This window comes from Acromyrmex echinatior, chromosome 4 (genome assembly GCF_024713525.1).
Source record: "Acromyrmex echinatior isolate Ae372 chromosome 4, ASM2471352v2, whole genome shotgun sequence".
NCBI classification, from domain to species: domain Eukaryota; kingdom Metazoa; phylum Arthropoda; class Insecta; order Hymenoptera; family Formicidae; genus Acromyrmex; species Acromyrmex echinatior.
In genome coordinates, this window is record NC_141855.1 from 16,209,284 (window position 1) to 16,230,888 (window position 21,605).

Sequence of the window (21,605 nt, forward strand, 5' to 3'; positions counted from 1 at the left end):
AAACAATTAAACTGTAAATATCGATATATTTTATTGCGCAGTTAAGTAAAATATGTATTTTATAATTCAAAATACCTATATTTTATTTTTTATGAGATTTCAGATTAAATCAGTGTACAACTTTAATATGCATCATATGCACTAATGCATCCAACCGAATTCGCTATATTATTCTTAATATATCCATATATCATACAAAATGACACAAAGTGAAATTTTTCAAATTTTATATGTGTGGGTTGTGTTCTAAATACATTGGCCTTCATTAGTGATAGATACAAGTTGAAATCAAATACTTCTTCCAAAAAAAAATGATGCAAGAGACAAATGACATCAATCAAAATAGGGGTAGTTTTTTTTAGGGATAAGTTTTTAACATAAGAAAATACATAATAATAACTATATTTCTTCTAGAGAACTTGAAACAAACAATTTGTGTTAGCTTAAAATTAATTTATGTTTAATATTGCCACAATAAATAACTAATTTTAAAATACACACTTTTCTCCAAAACTGGAATATAATAACACGAATAAATTATAAATATTACATAACTGGTTATAATAAAATAACACATAAGGATGTTGAAGACATCAAAGACAAGTATTAAAAGAATATTTATAAAATTACCATTTATTCGAGAGAAAATACAATATTGACACATTTCAATATTTTATTTAAATCGATTAGAATAAAATGATTATACATTATGGATATATCTGTTTGCACATTATATTGTCTAAATTTCCTTCACATCCCTTTCATGGTGTGATTTATTATCATTGTACGGCGCTGTAAGAACTGCTTCAAAACGACTTGTAACGAGGCATTGAAACGAAAATCTCGATATGCAGCGTCATATATAATTCTCTGCTTGTGTGCTGAAAACATGAATTTATAGTGGAAGCGGATACATCGTACGCTCGTGTGTAAAATATTTACAAGAATAAATACATCATATGTTATATTTTCCATTTCTGTCTATTTTAAACTCTTCTATTTAGGTCATGATTTCTAAACTTATGAAAGAGTTTCTTTTCGACAATAAATCTCTATCCGCGTCATATTAACTTTGACGTTTAAAGAATCTCCTGCAAGAATCAGTTGCATCTAAATTTTTCTTCTTCAAAAATCGATCGAAATTGTTGCTTCAAAAAGTAAAATTTTCAATCTTTTGAATAAAAATTATCAATATAGAATTAGTATCGTGCAAAACATAAACCAAATGATTTAAAACATAAATCAAATACGATGCTGTCTTTTCTTTAATTTAATTCGGCTTTAGAATGTCGTACAAGGATTAAGGAAATTCACCCTACACCTCTCCTTTAATTATTTCATTGTCCGTCGACTAATACGACCTTACGTTTTTATCGTCCAATTTTCTTCTCGCAATCGTCGCGAAAGCTGAATTTTTTTTTTCATTAGCTCAGAAAGTTTTCCAGTAATTATCCTTATTCTACTTGTAGTAATCGATTTTACTCGTTAAACGAGCAACATTGCATGTTAGCGAAATAAATGCACTCATTTTAAAAAATGTGTCTTTCCTTTTAATTACTTTCACTTATGATTATGTACATTTCGAGATTTTGTAAACACATCATTTTCTTAAGGAAAAGTTGCTGATTGTGTCTATTTGTGCGTCTGCAATCTAATTTACGATGCAAATGAGAAGGAAGAAAAGTACTGCCGGTGAAATGACTTCGTTAAACAAATTTTATTTTCGTTCACATCTTCACGGCGTATTTCGATTTTATAATTGTCTTCTATTTTACCTTCTCCAAAAGCTATTCAAGATCGTAACTTTATAATTTAATCCAATTTTTTCTAATTAATTTAGAATCTTTACCAAAAGTAAATTTCTCGTGGATTTTTTATACTTAATGTCTAGATAAGAACGATTAAAGATAAGGAATATTGCAACTAAAATTATTTATATTCTTATCTTTCAATTGGATCCGGAGATTCTCTCTTATCTTACATAAATAATATAATAAAATATTAGCTACAAATTAGTGGAATTTAAAATAAATTATGAATCGAATTCGATATTATGTAATAATTTGAACTGTAAATTTATGAAAAATTTAAACAATAATAATAATAGTAACAACAATAATAATAAAGTTGTCTTGAATTTTGCAAAATGTTCATGTTCGTCTTTGTTAATATTATATGTTAATATTATACATAAAATTTCTAATTAAACTGATCTTTGCAATATATGGTTTGTTTTTTTGTAATATTAAATAATATTAAATAATATTAAAATTTATTCGACTATTATATATTGATAAAAGACAATATTCAAATAGAGGATAATATTCTTCTTACAAGCTAAACGGCAATAAAAATAATTATATTACAAAATCAGTCTGATAAAAAGTTCACGTTTTTCTCGAAAATGGTTAGAGATAAGAGAAAGACATCTATTATCAAAATTATAGAATAAGTAGGGAGACATATTTCAATGACTTTGAGTAACTTTAAATGTCCTTAGTTTTCATACTACTAATAAAGAATTTTTTTTAACGGGAAAGGATACTTTTTATTTGTTCTATCGATGGTGCTCAATAATTTTGCATTAGAGTATCTTTTCGAGTATTCTTTTGAAAATTCAACTATTGTCGGGATATAAACCAAAAAGGTCAGACTAAAAGTTTAGAACAAATTTTTTATTATTGCAATAAAAATGTTCAAAATGTTCGCCATGTTGATCTAGACTGTAGTGTTGATGGAAAGTTTGCTTGGACTTCTTCTAACTCTTGAATCATTTTGCGAAAAATATGTTTTCTTTCTCAAATTTTCCGAAATAGTAGGACATTGAAAATATGCTAGTTCCTTCATTCTTCCCCAAAGATAATAGTCCAAACATGTTAAATTGGATAATTTCACAAAGAATAACACAGAAGACAGTGTCTTTTTCTAAATATTAATAAATATCTCTGCCCTTTCTGTCTATGGATTGTTCATAAAAGTTCAAGAGCTACAACTGTGAAACGTGAAACATGGGACGGTCATACTGAATCTTGTCACAAGGGAAGATTCAGTATCAACTTCATGACGCGAAACAGATCGATATTCATAGTCGATTCTTGTATTTAAGAGTGTCTTAAGTACAGTCTTAAGTCTCCTGATTATTCGGGCTGGTTCGGAAAATCCAGGAAAGCTCCGCCATCGGCTTCGTGTCTTTATCTCTGACATATTGTATCCTCGGTCCTCATCTGGCGTACATGGAGCTTCCTCCTTCCATAATTTTTCCTGTAATTCGTGTACGATACAACAAGGGTCTGAATGGCAGCATAGTACCAAAAATATACGGAATCATACGACCTGCGTGTTCGGGCTTCCAAACGAAGCGGCCCCCAGCTAAGTATTTGTATTTTCCTCTTCCTCGGCGTAGTAAATATTTTTCTGATGGTAGATGAAACGACAAGATTACAAAAACAATAGTTCAACCGGTCCGTCAGTCTGTCACGGGATATTAAATCTAAATGTGGGACTAAACGAAAAAAAGTAATTTTTATTCAAATAAATTAATGAAGCGGATATCTGGCGCCCGCTTACGTATTCTCTGAGCTGGGAGGACGCAAGATCTCTCCGCAGACGATCCGCGACAGTGATGGAAAAAAATTATCACGCCACAACACCCAAATTATTAACATATCAAAAGCTCCTTCATTAGAATATAACAGTTTTAAAAAACTTTATTCGCAGCGTGATCTGTCTGTATACTTGTTAATTCCAACTCAAATCTGAATATTAAAATATGCTAATTTTCGAATAACTACAAGACCAGATGTTTCCAAACAAATGGATTGATAGAAGTGGTCCTGTATTATTCTCCTTCTTTCACGATTCAAGAATTAGAAGATTTCCAAGAAGATTATAGGCGTGTCTCAATCAACATATTTTGAACCATCTGAATTATTTTGGCTTATATTCCTACAATAATTGAATTTTATTCAGCTCATTAAGCACCATCGATAGAACGAGTAAAAAAATACCCCTTTTCATTAAAAAAAAATTTTTTATTGCTAGTATAAAAACCAAGGACACTTAAGATTATTCAAGGTCATTAAATATGTTTCTCAACTATTCTACAATTTTGATAATAGGTATCTTCTCTCTAAACGTTTTCAAGAAAAACGTGGTAAACTTTTTATCAGACTCACCTGTATATATGTATATATGTATATATGTATATACATATTAGTATACATACGTATCATATGTATATAATAAAATATAAAATTATTATATTATATTAAGAGGAATAAGCTATTAATTATCAATAAATTACTTTTACATAAACAAAATTAAAAATCTTAACATTTTTATACATTAAAAAGTTCTATTGTTTCTTTAAGTAAGCAATATTTATTAACTGCAAGAAATTGTTTCTCATAGCAAACATTCTTTAATAAACATTAAACTATGACAGAAATTGGATATATGAGAAATTGGAATATATCGGAAATTGTATTTTAATTTCAACATTTATATTATTGTAATGTAATTTTTTATTTTTTTTCTATTATCTGTCCTTTCTTTTAACTCTGTCACCTGACTACATTCAAGAATGTATACAGCACGCTAAACATTCAACGCCTCAACTGAGATTGAATGGCATTGTATCGAACATACCAGAATTCAGTGAGGCGTTCCACTGACCCCAGAAGAGTCTCATGAATGTAGAGCGGTCTGTGGCAGTGATCGCAGTACGAGTAATTCCATTAGAGTACGGTCTTTTATTAAAATTTTCGATTCTTTTAACTTCATTACTAAGTGTACGTTAAAAGAGACAAAGTAACGTTCTCTTTTATCTTATCCTACAAAAACCGTCATAAAAATTTTCCTTTCCGTTATTGTTCTATTTCAATAAAGATCAACTACTGCGTAAGTAAATAAAGCTAAGAGAACAAAAGACAAAAGAATTCTTAATTTTCTTTTAAACTTTTAAATTAGCAGAAAAAGAGTAGAGGAAAAAATGGATAAAGGATAATTAAACTTTTTCTAATTTTATTATTTTTATAAGACAGTCAATCACAATAATATAAAGAAATTAAATGATTTTAATTTTAATCTTTATTATCTTAAATATAAATTTCAAACTTTCTTTTAAATATATCACAGTAATTAAAACTAATTGTTATTAATACTAAAATTGATGTCATCAAATTTTATAAAATGCTACAAAATATTATAAAATTTATTATTATGATAATTTAATATCTTCTGTTAGAATTTATTCGAAACATGAAGTCAATAGTATATGTCAGAAATGCTTCAATTTACTTCTACCTTTATATTAACGTATCTTGTTGACATGTAACTAAATGAAAGAAGCTTTTCGTTGAGCGCTTTAGAAATAGCGTGTTTCACGTCTTTGATTTGATTCGCGAGTACCTGCCGAAAAGTGCCCTTAGAGAATGTTACGGAAGGTAGCCACTCAAGCAAAAATATCGTTTTACTCGAACAGAAGAGCTAGCTCGAAATAATGTGCCGACTATCTTTAGAAGCTAGACAAAAAAGCAAATTCACACTGGATAACGGATTATAATGTAAAGGAATACAATCAAATTTGAATGTCGGTTAAAAAATGATGAATTACATTCGCGATTAAATGGAGATTGATTGCACAGAACAATACATTTTTTTTTAAAAAACGAAAAATAATCAAGAGGCTTGAATTCAAAAACGTATTCAATATGTTTATCTTTTTAATTATTAAGATTAAATTATTAATATCTATATATAATAAAATAACAAAATTATTTATTAACATTATCTTAATTACTTTATAGTAAACTTTTTATTATTATTAAAATAACAATAAGAAAAACCATAATTCACAAGAATTAAAATACTTTTAAAAAATGTTAAAACACCACGTAGAGATAGAAATTAATATTGTAATTCTGATCGTACAGTACTGATCGTACTGAGAGAAAAATGTTTGGTATTTGTAACTATAATTATATATTACTATAATTAAAGTTATTACTACTATATAATTATTGTAATAAAACAGTTGAAATTAATTATTATATAATTAATTATTAATTATAAAAATGATTCAAGACTATAATTTTACAGTTATATTGGGACAGTCATATTTTTTAACTATAATTATAGTCATTTATGTTGCCAACTATATACATTTGTTGCTAGAACTATATACATAGATATTGTTATTATTATTATAGGAGTAATAATCATAATTATAATAATATATATAATTATAGTTACAAATACCAAACATTTTTCTCTCAGTGTTGCAATACTATATAGATCAAATGCTCTTTCTTTTACCATATTATTAAAGAGTTTCTGAGATATTTTCAATTAACAAATAAATTCAAACGCTAAACCACTATTTAAAAACTCTACAGAGACAAATGGTTTGATTACATACCAACAAAACATGGATGGTTAAATGCATTTTGATAAAACCAAGCAAAATTTTTAATTAATAAGTGATAAGACTCGATATTTTATAACTAGAATGTTTGATAGACTTAACTATATGAGTGTAATTTTCTAGTTGGATCCATAAAACTTCTGATTATATTTAATATACCCCTGTATATTAATATATAGGATGTCTGGAATGTTTTGACATTTAAATTCCAGACACCCTGTATATTTAATAAAAGTTTCCTGTAAGAACACTATGCAATCGCCACTAAATGGACGCAGCGGAGTTCTACAATTTGTAATTCGAAATAACATAGAATAAAAGGAGCAACATTATGAGATTCTACCATCCTTAAAATTAAAAATAAAAGTAAACAAGAAATATATATAATATAATTAATAAAGAAATATATATAATTTTGAGAACATATAGTTTTTAATTCTATACAAAAATTAATTCAAGCACTTGGTAATTTCTAAAAATTATATGTCTTAATATAATGGCACTTAAAATTAATATTATCAAAAATATGAACATTTGTGTGGAATTATGTGCATGTTAATTGTTATAACGATTAGATTTCGATTCACAAGAAATTCTAATGCGAACAGGAAAAAAGTAATCGTGCTCATCTATAATTTCTATAAAAATTCTAATGCGATTATTTTCGGACAGACTGATTGAATCTATCAGATTTTCAAACAGCAAAAATCATTTTTTATTTGTGTTGGAAACGGTCACTCAAGTCCTTGTTAAAATTTTGTGTTAAATTTTTAATATATTCGAATGTTATTTTAACATAATGTATCTTATGTTATTTAAATAATTTGTATTAATATTCAACATTTATGTTAATGCCAAACTAACAATTTATGAACAAATAACATAAAAATAATGTATTTTAAAACATAAATTCTAAGATGAATGAATAGAATATGTGCTAATTTAATATATCATAAATATTAATTTTATTTAAAAAATACTTCTGTACAGTTTGTTTACAAACTGCGTCAATATTTTTATGTTTATTTTTTATGTTTATTTTTTAAATAAATTTGTGTTATCTTCTAATATATTTATCTTGTGTTAAATTAACACATAAATTTGAAACACGTGAAATGTATTAAATTTAATACAAATTTTCCAACGGTGTAATTAAATAACTATAACACTGCATCTTTTTTCAATATATGAAAATTATTGTACTTGCCAAATTTACAATCAAGTATTCAATAATATTAATTAAAGGAAAAGTAAAAAAAATGTGAATGTTTGTAAAAATTTTTTTATAAAATATAAAATTTAATATTTGTTAAAATATTTTTTAATGTGTCACTTTTTTTAAAAAGTATAATTTTTATTCAATACTTAGATTAATTGTTGTATCTAAGAGAAAAAAAAACAATCTAAATAATTTATTCAATTAAAATATAGATTTTTCACGTAATTCTTTAATTAAATCCAGGAAAATAGAATTCATAATAAAAAGAAGAAAACGTCTGTTTAATTATCCGCCACCCATTAATTATTGGATTCAACTTATTAACCTTGAAATGATCTTAATCAGACATTTAAGAAAAAATTATCAAATAATAAATGTAATTTTAATATAATGTTTCAAAAATATAAAGACATACGCAAGTACATTCCTTTATTTAGTACATTCCTTTTATTAGTTTTCGAAAACTAATTAAAGGAATGTACTTTTCAATACTGCGTTTTATAAACGGTGACAATTTCTTCTTCCTCAATTACTTATACTCTTGTCTTCCGCGAGTTTTGTCGAAAAAGCATGATAGATTAAATATTTAAAACTCTTAGATTTATGCAAGAAGTCCCGATTAATTTTAAATTCCAATCACATACTTTATAGTGTATACGTTCTTTGACTGCATGGTTTACTTCAGATGTTGTACAAGAGACAGAAGTAATAAAAGAAAGCTGCGCTTTCATTCTGGCGACGTCGAGTGATTGAGAACGAAATTGAGATATCTACTCGTGCATGTAATCCTTCGATACACTCGACTCGGTTCCGTCCTGACTTTGCTTCGTCACGATGCGGTAGGACTCCTCTGACTGGTTTCATTTCTGAGATAAATCGTGCTATTCTCTAAAATTTCTTGGATATTGCGATTCGTAGAAGCGAGAAACTCCAATCATCTCAGAATGGAAAATCTCTTTTCTAGGCGGTCGCATGCAAATGATAACTTAATCATGCGAAATATTCAAAGGATTTTATTGCGTTATAAACAACGCTTTAGGTATCTATCTTAAATATTGATATATAATTTATTTGTTCTCTATTATACACGTACTACACGTATTATTACGTATAAAATATGTTTGCATGCTTTATATATATATATATTAATATATATATATATATATATATATATATTTTAAGTAATATTTTTATATTGGAATAGAAATTAGAAAAAGAAAGAGAGAGAGGAGGGGGGGATGTTTCTGAATAAAATTTCTTACAGAAAAGAATAAAATTTGTTCTATTTGTATAATAAACAAGCTATAATTACATTAATTTGTGCAAATTATGCATCTTTAAGACGCAATTTTTTACTATAATACTTTGAATTCAATTTTTAATATTTTGCAAATTCAATCTCTTAAAATGCATAAACAGATTTATAAACAGATGAGGTATCGATATTAAAAATCTATTAATAGCTTTCAAGTTAGATAGATGAAATAAATGCATTAGGATATATGAAAGATAGATAAATGCATTATAGAGCGAAATCTGAAGTTTCCTGATAAACGGTCGAAACGAATAGAAACTGAAAGTTAAAGGGTGGGAATAGCATAGCTCTTGAAATCGAACAATTTGTCACCGTCATGATAGCTCGATGAAGTTTCTTGGAAAGCACATAATTCCTCATGTCATCGTACGCTCCAGAAAATCTGATGACAATTACCATGAAAGTAATTGAAGAAATCAATAGCAAAAAGATAAGAATCTCCGACAATTTTTCAAAATTGACATTACCGTGTCAAAATTTAGTACGCAATTTTTATGCTCAATTTATTTTTATTCTTATGTGTAATACTATAAGTGTATAGTATTCCTTTACTCTTTTACTTTCACATACTCGAGAAAACATAAAATGTGAAAGGAAATATGAGAAGAAAGAAAATACGTGACGTGCATTTAGACATTGCAAAAAGAAACCTATATCTACTATCGAGATAGTGAATACGTCGGATTTATGTTACCTATTACCTGTAACATCGTAACACGAGACTAAATTACATGAGTCATATCGCAGATGTCGGATCCTTCAGATCCTATGAAACATGCAACCGTAATTTATGCAAAAAAATCGTGGGAATTGTTATGCAACATTCATATTTGTTGTTTAACATTCGGTCGACGTGATGCACTTGCAAATATACTTGTAGTTTATGTCAACACGAGGATAAGATGAATGTATAAAACTTTATACATATTTTATGGAATCTAATAGGTCACATGCATACGCACACGCATACACACGCACACACGCGCACACGCGCACACGCACACACAATAAATTATCGAAATAAAAAATATTTTGTCTAACGGCTTCTTTAAAAAATTTTGGTATAATTTTTGTTTAAATTTGTTTTATAAGAAATATATGTTTTATAATAACATAGATCTGATGCATATTAGTGACCGCTAGTCGATATTCTAGGCTTGTTCCTTTTTGGCTGAACGTTTTTTTAGTTTATCTTTCTTCCTCTTTTTTCCTCCTGAAGAAAAAAAGGAAAAAAGATGAACTTGTGCAAAAGTTCAGCTAAAAAGAACAGGCCTATTAAGTTATATCATTTGATGATCCTAACAGTACCTTCTAATTAGTAGAAATAATTTCCTATTTTCGACCAAAGCAGATGTTACAATTAGTGCTTAATAATAGTAAATGCGAATTTTTGCAAATATATATTATTTCAGTTTTATAAATTGCGCGCCGATATGATTTATCAGACTCAATGAAACGCAATCACAAATTAAAGCAGAAATTAATATCACAAATTAGATCGATCGTCCATTTTAATATAAATAATTTATTGCAAAAAATATTATCTTAGCCAGAGTATCTTCTAACAAGTAGAATATGCATACATATTAGTAAAATACACATTAGTAAAATATCTCAGCTAATTATCTGGAATTTACATGATAACGACAGTGCATTTGACACGTGAAATACAAAAGTAATGCACGTGCAATGCGCATCAGCCACGAAAACGACTCAAGTGAATGGAATAAAGTTAAACGAGCGTAAAAGCGATTACGCGAAAATACCGGGGAATCGAAAGATGAAACGGGATGGAGAAAGATAGATTGCTGAAGTGCACGAGCCACCACAACGGAATTCGATCATTTTATTCGGTGTTGTGGAAAAATACAGGAAATTCTATAGTTGACGAGACAAAAGGCACGCTTCTCATCGAGCTTTCTGGATTCAGAATTCCAATCCATCGACGAAAATTAATCTGTGGCACGAATCGTTGCCGAGATTTCTATATCGGGACACGATTGCTGCCAGCTGTTTGCGGAAGGAATGTCCAATAAAATAATGTAGCGCCTTCGTAGTAAGAGCTGTTTATTTTGAGAGCCGTATAAATCAATCTTGAAAGCATCAGTGACCTCAGAATTTAATATTCTCACTGTAAGTTAGCGCTCAGAATGGCTGTTTTAATCCATTATAATATATAAATATCAGATAAAATTTAAATAGCTCCAATGTTAGAACTAAAGAAATATCAATAAATTTAAACACATATTATTAGAATTAACGCGTTATATATTTATTTCAATAAAACTTGATGATTTATATAAAATTCCATTACTTTTTGTGGTTTTTTTTGACTGAGGATCAAGATGATCGATTTTGATGCGAAAATATAAATTAATTTATGTAAATTAGAATATTAAAAGTAAGACATATACTTCATAAAAATTTACTTCAACATTTAACGCTCGAGTTAACTCGACGCCCTTCGACATCGACACCGCAGACGGCGGAAAAAGGGTTCAGAAAATCGATATGACATTATTCCCAATGTGTTCTACCTCCATCTTTTGCATTACGTCCCTCGCGCACATCTCGTTTCTCTTTCTCACTTTTATTTTTCAACTCCGACTTCCTTCCTCTTAACTTTCATCCGCATCTCTTCCATTTTATCTTTTTCTTTATACTTTCCGATCTTTACCCTTCGGTAACCAACCCTTCGAGATATTAAATCTGATCCAAAAAGAGCCGAGTGCGACTTTCATCTCTTCGTATGAAGTCGACCGCATTCAATGACGTCTCATCTAGTAATTTAAGATAGATTTTACGATCATAAAATCCGAAATTCCGCAACGACTGCGAAAATGTTGCAACGAAAGATAATCACGTGACATTCAACCCCTTTTATCTCCAATTATCCATTTCTCACAACTCTAATGAGAACACATACCCATTATCTATTCTATTTGCAAAAATTGTTCCAGTCTACAATTTGCGATTCTCATTCAAATTTTCAAATGTAATTATGTATATATACTTTGCATACTCAATTTGAAATTAATTTGAAATTACTTTTGTTTAAATATTTGAAAATCAACATTTCTCCATTTCGTGAATTCAGTAATTTTATTTTTTTAATTTTTAATTGTGTGAGTACCAGTTTTCAGCTCTTGATAAAAAAAATGAGATTGAGTACCGGTCAAAGCTAGTTGACCCGAAAAGAAGAGGAGTTGCCAATTTAATTATTTTTTAATTAAAGCATTATGCAGCAGACATAAGGATATTACAGAAATGAGAACGTGTTTTTAATTCTCAGCACCGTTGACTATTGATTTGTTTACGAAATTTATTTAATCATATAAACTATCTTTAAAAACGTCCCTTGTGAGATATCAATTTCGAGCACACAAGATAATATAATTTTTCGTTAAACTTATAATTTAATCTTAATAATTTTATAATTTAATCTTAAACTTATAATTCAATCATTAAATAAAAATAATTTAAATCTTTTATAGACAATGCAATAAGGTATTTCGTTAAATTTATTTATGTCAAATATATGAAGGAAAAAGTTGTGTACAAAACTTGCGTTTATAATTGATGCATCTTTAATACACGTTTGCTCGTTATTAAAACCCAGTACATTTAAGAGGACAGAAGAGCACTTGCAAAAAAGCCAGGATGTTTCAGCACAGCTCTTTATGCTGTTAAAAAATGGGTTAATTAAGCCGCATATTAGTGAAATATTATATGCATCCTTGCAAACTCAAGCGGTTTGTGATACATTAAGCGCTTACTATTATTTTATACAAATGAAACTACGTTGCACAAGTCTTATAATAATAGCATGTTAATTCTTAGAAATTTGATTTTGATGTAAACAATATTTGAGATTATACTTTGTTTAACGTTTAATTTAATAAAAATCTTATTGTAAAATTAAATTTCCAATATAATATACATGTATTTAATTTTATAATCACACATTAAAAATTAAATCTACTATTTTTGTAACTATTTCTTTCTTCGCTCCAATTTCGTTTTATGTTTTAAGCTTCAGCTTTGTAATTTAATTTAAAAAAATAATTCGATATTTATATAAATGAATACGTATATAAAAGATATAAAACATAAATATGATATGTACGTGATATAACTTTTCCATTACGTACAATAATCGGTTTTTTTTAAATACAAGTTGATGTGTAATAATTTATATAACTTCATACTAAATAAACACACACACATACACACACAGTATATATATATATATAAAATTTTGTATTTCATAATGAAATAAAATTTCTTAACATAGAAATTGTGCTTTACAAAAACTTATGTATACTGAAATATTATAAAAAATTATGAACATATGACCATTGAGCGCTATACGCAATAAATACTGAACATTTTTCAATTGAACTTTTCTATCGTTCTAATATCGCGAACTTTTTCTTAAAAAAAGCGGAATGCCCTTCCTCAAGCAAGTTCTTCGAAGTTTCGGCCCAAAGGGCTTTCTAGAAATGGTCTTCGAGTTCAATAAGAATAGTAGCCAGCTTAGTGTAGATTTTTGAGATTACGTCGAAAAAATTCTGAACTTATGGTCTTTTGCTGTCATCGATACTAATTTTGTCGTTTAAAAGGAAATGATTTTGATAAATAAAGCAGATGTGCAATATATTCATAATTTATAATGATTATTATATAATTAAAATTTAAAACGTATAATAATTTCAGTTATAAATATCGTTAAGTCTATTTTATAACATTTTTTATAAATTTCCTATAAAATGTTTGTACAAATATTTTAATATTTTTTAAAATTATTTTAAAATATTTTATTGATATTCGATCACGGCGCATAAATCAAGCATCTGAATCATTTAAGATACTTTTTGTCATTGAAGTTACTATTACTTATGATACTAATGTAAGAAAATCTACGTATTGAGTTACAATTTGTTTCTCATCATTCTTCTTCTGTCTTTTATACATTTATACATTTTCTGGCAATGTGCAAGCATCATATCTTGATAAACTTTTCTCTTGTAGGTCAAGTTGTGAAGAAAATTTATGTACGCTTTGTGACTAGTGCTTAATGGGTTGAAAGAAAAGTTGAGGAAGTCGCGACTGAAATAATATAAAGTACAAAAAAAAAACAAAATATAAGCTATAAAAAAACTTTTGGCGGCTGGCATCAGTTTGTTTAAGAGTCATCGGCATGAAGACGAGGGATAATGTCAAAGACGACATTCTATACCATCAGGGAACTCGTCAGATATCCGAGCTCCTTTTATTTTCCAATGTAGAAGACTGCAAGACAGAAAGTAAACATCTATTCTCCTACGCATCTCTTGCTTACTCCTCCGCCCTTTTACGAAATCAAATTTAACCTCGAATTTAAACAAAACTGAAAGAAGAGCTGTTTTCTTAACATAAGCACGAATATAAGTTCAAGCTCTACATATAAAGATTAATGTTATATCAATAAAAAATATTAATAAAAATTCATGTCAATTTTAATCAACAAAGAAAAATTTTTTTCTTTAAACTTAAAAAGAATCCAAGAATATTCATCGCTTATTCATTAAATCTACTTGTTGCATGTACTTCTGACATCAATGTGTATGTCTTAATACATTTTATATTTATAATTGGAGATATCATGCAAAATCATAAAGATATTATTTATAAATCAGATTAAAAACATATTAATAAAGAGCTAGATTAAGTCATTGGGGGAGACTAAAAATTATATATTATAAGTAAATAAACTTATGTAAGCTAGAAAGTTCGTATTCTTGGATACCCTTTTAGTAAAAAAAAGCAACGTAGAAAAGATCTTCTCAAAAGAACTCTTTACAATCATTACACATACACATACATTGATAAATCGATAGCTACCCTCAAGTTTCGAGGCTTCATTTAAAACTCATTATCCGCCAATTTCCCATTCGTTTGGACTATCCACTGCTTCCGTAAAACGAAAGTTACAGAAGCTTTATGCCGTGTAGATCGGAAATTATTAAAACATCAAATTCACATAAAGCTATTCATATCTTTCTCTATCTAACCTCGTTCTTTGCGATCCCTTTTCTCTGTCCATAAGCCCGGCACTACTCTTAATGGATTCCGCGAGTTCTGGAGCGGTACTTGTTCGCCATTAAATCCTGGTGTGCGGTGGGATCTTAGCAGGTTCTCCTTGCAAAGTGCACGAAATAACTCGAATAAAAATGAACAAAGCAGTCCGTTGAAATTCGCAAGAATGATCATCCTGTTGCACGATGGAAATACAAATTTGTTTTTTAGAACGAGAGCACAGAGAGTCTTGTGTAACATATAATATACATAAAAAAATAAGAGAACTGATCAAAGTCCTTCATTTCCTTTCTTTTCATAAAATAAAAGACTAAAAGATTAGTTGATTCTCTGCAATATGCCTTATGCAATGTGCGTTAATGCATTATGCAAATATCCTGTGCTCTCACCTACTTTGTGATAATATTATCGAATGTTGTAAAGTCTGTAAAATCAATACTTGTTACTGCTTGTTAACGTCAGCGTAAAATATGTAATTCGTGGAGAGTGTAATGGACGTCCGTAATAAATCGGTAATAAATTTTATAAAATTAATTCTCTTGAAATATCTTAAAATTAAAAGGATATTATATGATTTGGACATAAATGACTGCACGATAACAAACACAAACCTCAAGAAATGTTCCCAGTTTGTTATGATCGCAATAAATATAGGGACACAAAAATAAAGCTGTCTGTTATATTATTCTTGCATCAAAAAAGATTCTTGAATTCACGAATGAAACTTCCACTCTGCTGAATCGATAGAATTCGCCGATGTGATATGAGATAGTCGAGCCGACACATCGATCAAAGTTGAGGGTCACTTTACGACTTCAAGCAATTCTTGTTTGATGCCGTCTGCGAATCTCCATTTCCGTTTCTGATAGGAAGTAGTCACTAGCATGAGAAAGCTTTTCGCGAGATAGTATAATCTACGATCATTTTTGATGTTTTATTATTTCAGTTATTTTGTATTATGCACTCTCTTTGATTAAATCATGTTTATCTATCTCATATATGTTACCTCGCAGAACGAAGAAACACTATAGATAAATTAATAATAAAGTTAAAAACATGAAGAATGATATGCTACAAATGAAAAAAGTACTGTTTTGGGATAATTTTACACAAAAAAGAAAAATATGGATACATGTTTTATATTAGCAAATTAATGGAAGAAAGTAATGACAAATGATATTAATGTATTTTCTAATATAAAAAGTATGTAAAAAAACATTTCACAGTTAATATTTTTCTTTTTCAGTTTCAGTTCTATTATTCTATTGAAATCATAGTAACATGTCATCACGTTAATAACTTATATAACCTGGAGAATATTCAATTGAGAATAGCATTAGTCGTATTGTATAGAGTCTGACATTCTAATCTACAAACTTGATGTAAGATTGGACGATTTGTCACGTGTGTGTCCAACATAGTAGTCGTTATTGTCAAGCGGTCCTACCCGCAATTCCACATAGTCGAATGAGTAAGCACAATACTCTCGCGTTCCTTGCTCGCGTTGTCTGTCGGGATCGTCGAGGAACGTATACACGGAAAACCAATTAGGATAGATACACTACGGAACTTACAGTCAAGTATTCTCCCAACAATTCCCGATACAAGCCACAATGCAATTTCTGCGAGTAATTTAAACCCCTCCCAGGCTAATTCTTTTGCCGAGCACTGTCGAGTGCGGCAATCGACGTGATTAGATCAATGTGTCAACACGGATTCTATAAATGTTTTCTAGAGAGCACAGTGTTAAACTAATTGTTTGTATTATTTAATCAGTTAAATCCACAGTTCACTCTTTTCGAATACACTTTTGTATAATATATTTCTACAATATGTGTATTTAAAAAAAATACTAAAATTTTTCACAATATGTACTGAAACAGAGCGTTAATAAAATAATTAATAAAGTGCTTAATGTTTGATCTGAAAGTCACTGAGATAGCTCCAGAAACACGAAGTTAAACTGGATCATTGAAATAAGGGAAGTTGAGCCGTTTTAAATTGAAAAAGAAATTCTACATCTTCAGTTTGTAATATTTTCGACGTCTGCTCCGTGTCGTTAACTCTTGCATAATACCATGTTACGTCTTGGCTTCCTCCAATTCTTATTGATTTTCCTAACGACGTGCTTATGATTCATAACATGTTAAAGTGCGATAATGTTCTATCTTTGACATCATGTCTCGGTGAGAACTCCGTGGGTACAAATATACTGAATAATCTGGAGATATCTCAGTTATGATAATCTCTTCAATTTATCTTTAAAAAATATGATCGAGCTGGGCGATTTTTAATTTTATCAAAACAATCAAGAGATTTTATTTTAGATAAGACGAGCATTTAAACAGAAGAAAACAATGATCTTAAATGATATTAAAATTACTATAAATTAATTAAAATTATTTAACAAAATAAAGAAGATATAAAGTACATTATTATGATAAAACGTAATCTATACAAAAATATAAAATAATAAAGAATCTGATTATCATGTCATAATATATAATGTTCAATTGTATATCAAAAATTAATAAATTTTAATATGTATAAATAATCTGATTTTACACAAATATATGTTAAATTATTGTAAACACCTATATTGTAAATCATCTTGGCCATTTCTACGCTGCGAATGCGAAGATGGAAGAAGTGAGATGACGTAGGGGATGTTATCATCTTTATGATCATACAGAAGCGTCCGGGTGCAAGAAAATCCCGGCCTTCCTTAACAGAAATGCGAAGCGGCGAGACTCTATCGACATCCTGGAATTGAAAACTCGAGGACAGGAGAGCGAGCGAGTTCTCCGTGGAGATATTCTCGCACCTTTTTTCCAAACGGATTACTTCGCGTCACAACCGAATGAATGCGGTCATCGAACGCGAACATCATTTTTTCATGATTCGCGCTAAGAGATAGAAATATTGTATTAATTACAACGAAATGCCTGTGCCATTAATGTTCACAATTAGAAATTTCTTCGTAAAAAGATATAGAATTATACAAGAATATCATCATATTGTCTTACTTAACAGATATGCGATAATACATGCAATAAAAAGAACAACCTTTTCATATTATCAATCATAATTATGTAATACAGTTAAATTACTAATAAAAGATTTAATAAAATTATATAGGGAACTAATGGCTGCATTTTGCATTTATTAGTCTCTCGTGTACTGTGAATATCTCGCTAATGCAGTTTAGTTTCAAATAGCCTCGAACGTGAACATTTTTTATTCTCTCTCTGTGGAAGAAACAACAAAATGTTTATCAAAGTAATAATTTAATCTAATTTATAGACAACAGTGAATAAAAAAACAAAGTTGAGAACAAATAGTCCTGAAACATCTCGAAAGGCTAATTTTCTTATAGTGAGAAACTGGATTTTCCAAAGAATTGGGAAGAAAACTACAGAGTATAAGAATGCAGCGGGACGCTTGTCGCATTCGCGATATTTGCATTCCGTTCGCGTACCGCAATATCCTCGTCGATATTCGCGACGTGAAAATCGCTCGTGCGTTTCATTGATTTGACCGAAATTGCACGAGAGTTGACAGAGATAAAGACGCACCCCTGATGAGAATTTAAAGACCGGATGTACGCATACGCGAATATTGGAAATGCAAAAAGAGTAAAAAAGTCTCTTGACGAGACCTATTTAAAATTATACGTTCTGATATACGACACGGAACACGTTGTGTACGCCACCGTAAAATACGAATTATATGTAGACGTCAATATAATTGATCGATGAGATGCGGAACAGAATTTGTCCATTTTAATTAAACGAATATTAATAGATTTTAATGTCTCGTCAATTGTTACGTCAATTTATACGGTTCATCAGTATAACAGAATTTAATGTTGACATTAATCTTTGACTAGTTGTGTGAGCACGCATCGTTATTTATTAATATCGAATTAGTACATCTTTTATGGAATCATGATTTGGTATTCAATTCAAAAGCGAATACGAATGTGATATTTACCAAAATTTGATGCAATAAAAAAATATCAGAAAGAAATAACATTGTTTCAGTACATTTTTAGTGTTAAAAAATGCGACATCAATTGTTGATAATTAATGAGACAAAGAAAAAGTCGGATATAATAATTTAATATTATAGAAGATTATTTCAGAGATGTAGGACGAGTAATATTAAAATGAGAATGGACGTCCGAGTTGAGCAGAGGACTGCGGATAATATACGAACCACGATTTTCTCTCAGATAAACCGCGTATCACCAAAAAGGACCTTTCAGGAGCTATGAAAAGCAGCGAAGGATTTATTTATAGATCGAGTGGCGTAAGTTCCCTTCCTTTCACATTAGTCTTCTTCCGTGTCGTCGTACGACATACAAACCGTTTATCCTAAAGTGATGTAAGTTAAACTTCAAACTCCAATAAATTTATGTATGACACAGGTTTAACAAAATTTATACAATATTTATTTTAAAATTTAAAACACTTGACTTGTCCAATTTCCATACAAAACAGTGCAAAAAAATGATTATCAATACGAGATATATATCTTGTACAGAAAATATAAAACAATAGAAAAACAATATTTCTGTTTATGTGTTTTATGACAAATTCACATTGTTTAGTCAAAACAATGGAAATAAAATTTTTGAATGTTTGAAAATTTAGTTCGTTGCAATATAACGTAATAATGTGACCTCGATTAACTACTTGCTCGTCGCTTTCGTGAAATTTTCAGCACGATGGAACTGCATATACGAACGATATCGGTGATTTCATTCGAGATGAATCGAGCCTTTGTCCCTCTTTTGGCCACTCGATGGACGAAATCTGGTCATTCACGATAAAAGGGAACGATCAACGGCGCAAATCAGAAATAAATTCGACTACGAATTAAATCGAGAATTGTCATTGGACTATCGGTTACGCAAAATAAATCGGAAATTAATGGATGTTATAAATGATACAAACCGCTAAAGAATTACAATTTCAGTTAAATCGCCTGCGAAAAGTATTAACGATCGATGCGGTTCCAAATTGTGCGGTTTTGCCTTTAATTACCCATCATTACGCTACATGAACATCGCATTTATGTAAAACGTAGTTCTCTCTCTCCCTCTCTCATGCACAATTTAAAAAAAAATTGTTTTTTAATCTTTTTACTGATCATTTAAATTATAAAATGTGTTTATAAAGATACAGATGTGTTGATGATTATAAAGTACTAAACGTGATGAATGTGGTGTGATTAGTTGTATGACAATTTGATGATATTAATTAATTAATGATACTATTAATTAATTAATAAAAGTTTATTATTTTATATTTTATTATTTTATATTTATAAAGTAAAATTTAAACGCAAAACATTTCGTTTAACTTTTGACACACAACATCAAATCTCTCTTTTGTAAGTGTATTAAAAGTTTGCCTCAAAGCTCAATATTATTTTCTTGTTTCTTTACATAATAAGTAATAAGCAGCTTTGCTCCCAAAAATAATGACATCGATATTATCCGAGAGTATTGCAAGGATTAAGAGCTTTTATTGAAGCGAGGCCACTTTGATATGCATTGCCTTGAAACGGGTTAGATAGCCTAGCGGTTCCCGGAAATCTGAGACGAAATGCCATAATCGATATGTGACTCCATTTTGGCCGGACGTGCAACTACGAGTTATGCGTCCCATGTACCATGCGGCCTGTTTGCGGAGATGCGGTATAGCTGTGCTGCAACGTCCATCGTGAAACTACGTGATGTTTAATCCGTATATAATTGGAGAACGTCTTGTCGTCGAGAAACATATTTCCTTGCTTAAGCAATCCCATAATAGTATAACATAAATAACCATTATTTAAATTTGTATTTTAATATTGTATTTGATTATACAAATTATTCATTTATATGTGATAAAAGCTATTTTTATAATAACATTTTTTAGAATATGTTGATTACAAAATCTTTATTTTATAAATTATTTTATAAATTATAATGTGTATAATATTAATTACAATTAAATTAAACTATAAATTAAACTATAAAAATAATATTGAAAGATATTTTTATATCGATAATGTTAACATTGTATGAATATATAAATAAAAAGTCTTATTTTTTACATAAATTCTATTTATCTGTCTGTTACTCATATACATTCGTAGAACTTCTGTAAATATTATTTCATTGTAAATAAAATTTAATTACTTTATCACAACAATTGTATTGTATGAACATTTTATTTTTGCCTAAAATCTTAATTTATAATTCCGCATATACTATAATCCTTGAATTTCATTTTCAACAATATTGCGCACGAACATCTAATATTAATCAAAATCGACAAGCAATTAAAGTCCTCTGAATCCATATTAGCTATTAATCTGCGATTATATAATATTTAATAAATTCATAATGTGACACTTTTTCAAAACGATAGTTTTAATTCTAGACGTCGATCGTTCGAAGCTGTACTCGACTGTATTTTAAATTTGAAAAATATACAGTAAGAGCAAAAAGTATTCGTACAAGAAAATTTGTTATTAAAAAAATCTTATTTGTAGAAAATAAACATTAATTAATACTT

The 21,605-nt window shown here is 29.0% G+C and overlaps 1 protein-coding gene across 1 annotated transcript in view; it reads right to left on the minus strand.

Moving 5' to 3' along the window:
- Positions 1-21,605, minus strand: part of LOC105145514 (metabotropic glutamate receptor 8) — a 124,003-nt gene that overhangs the window by 85,946 nt on the left and 16,452 nt on the right. The gene's annotated exons all lie outside the window — the stretch shown is intronic.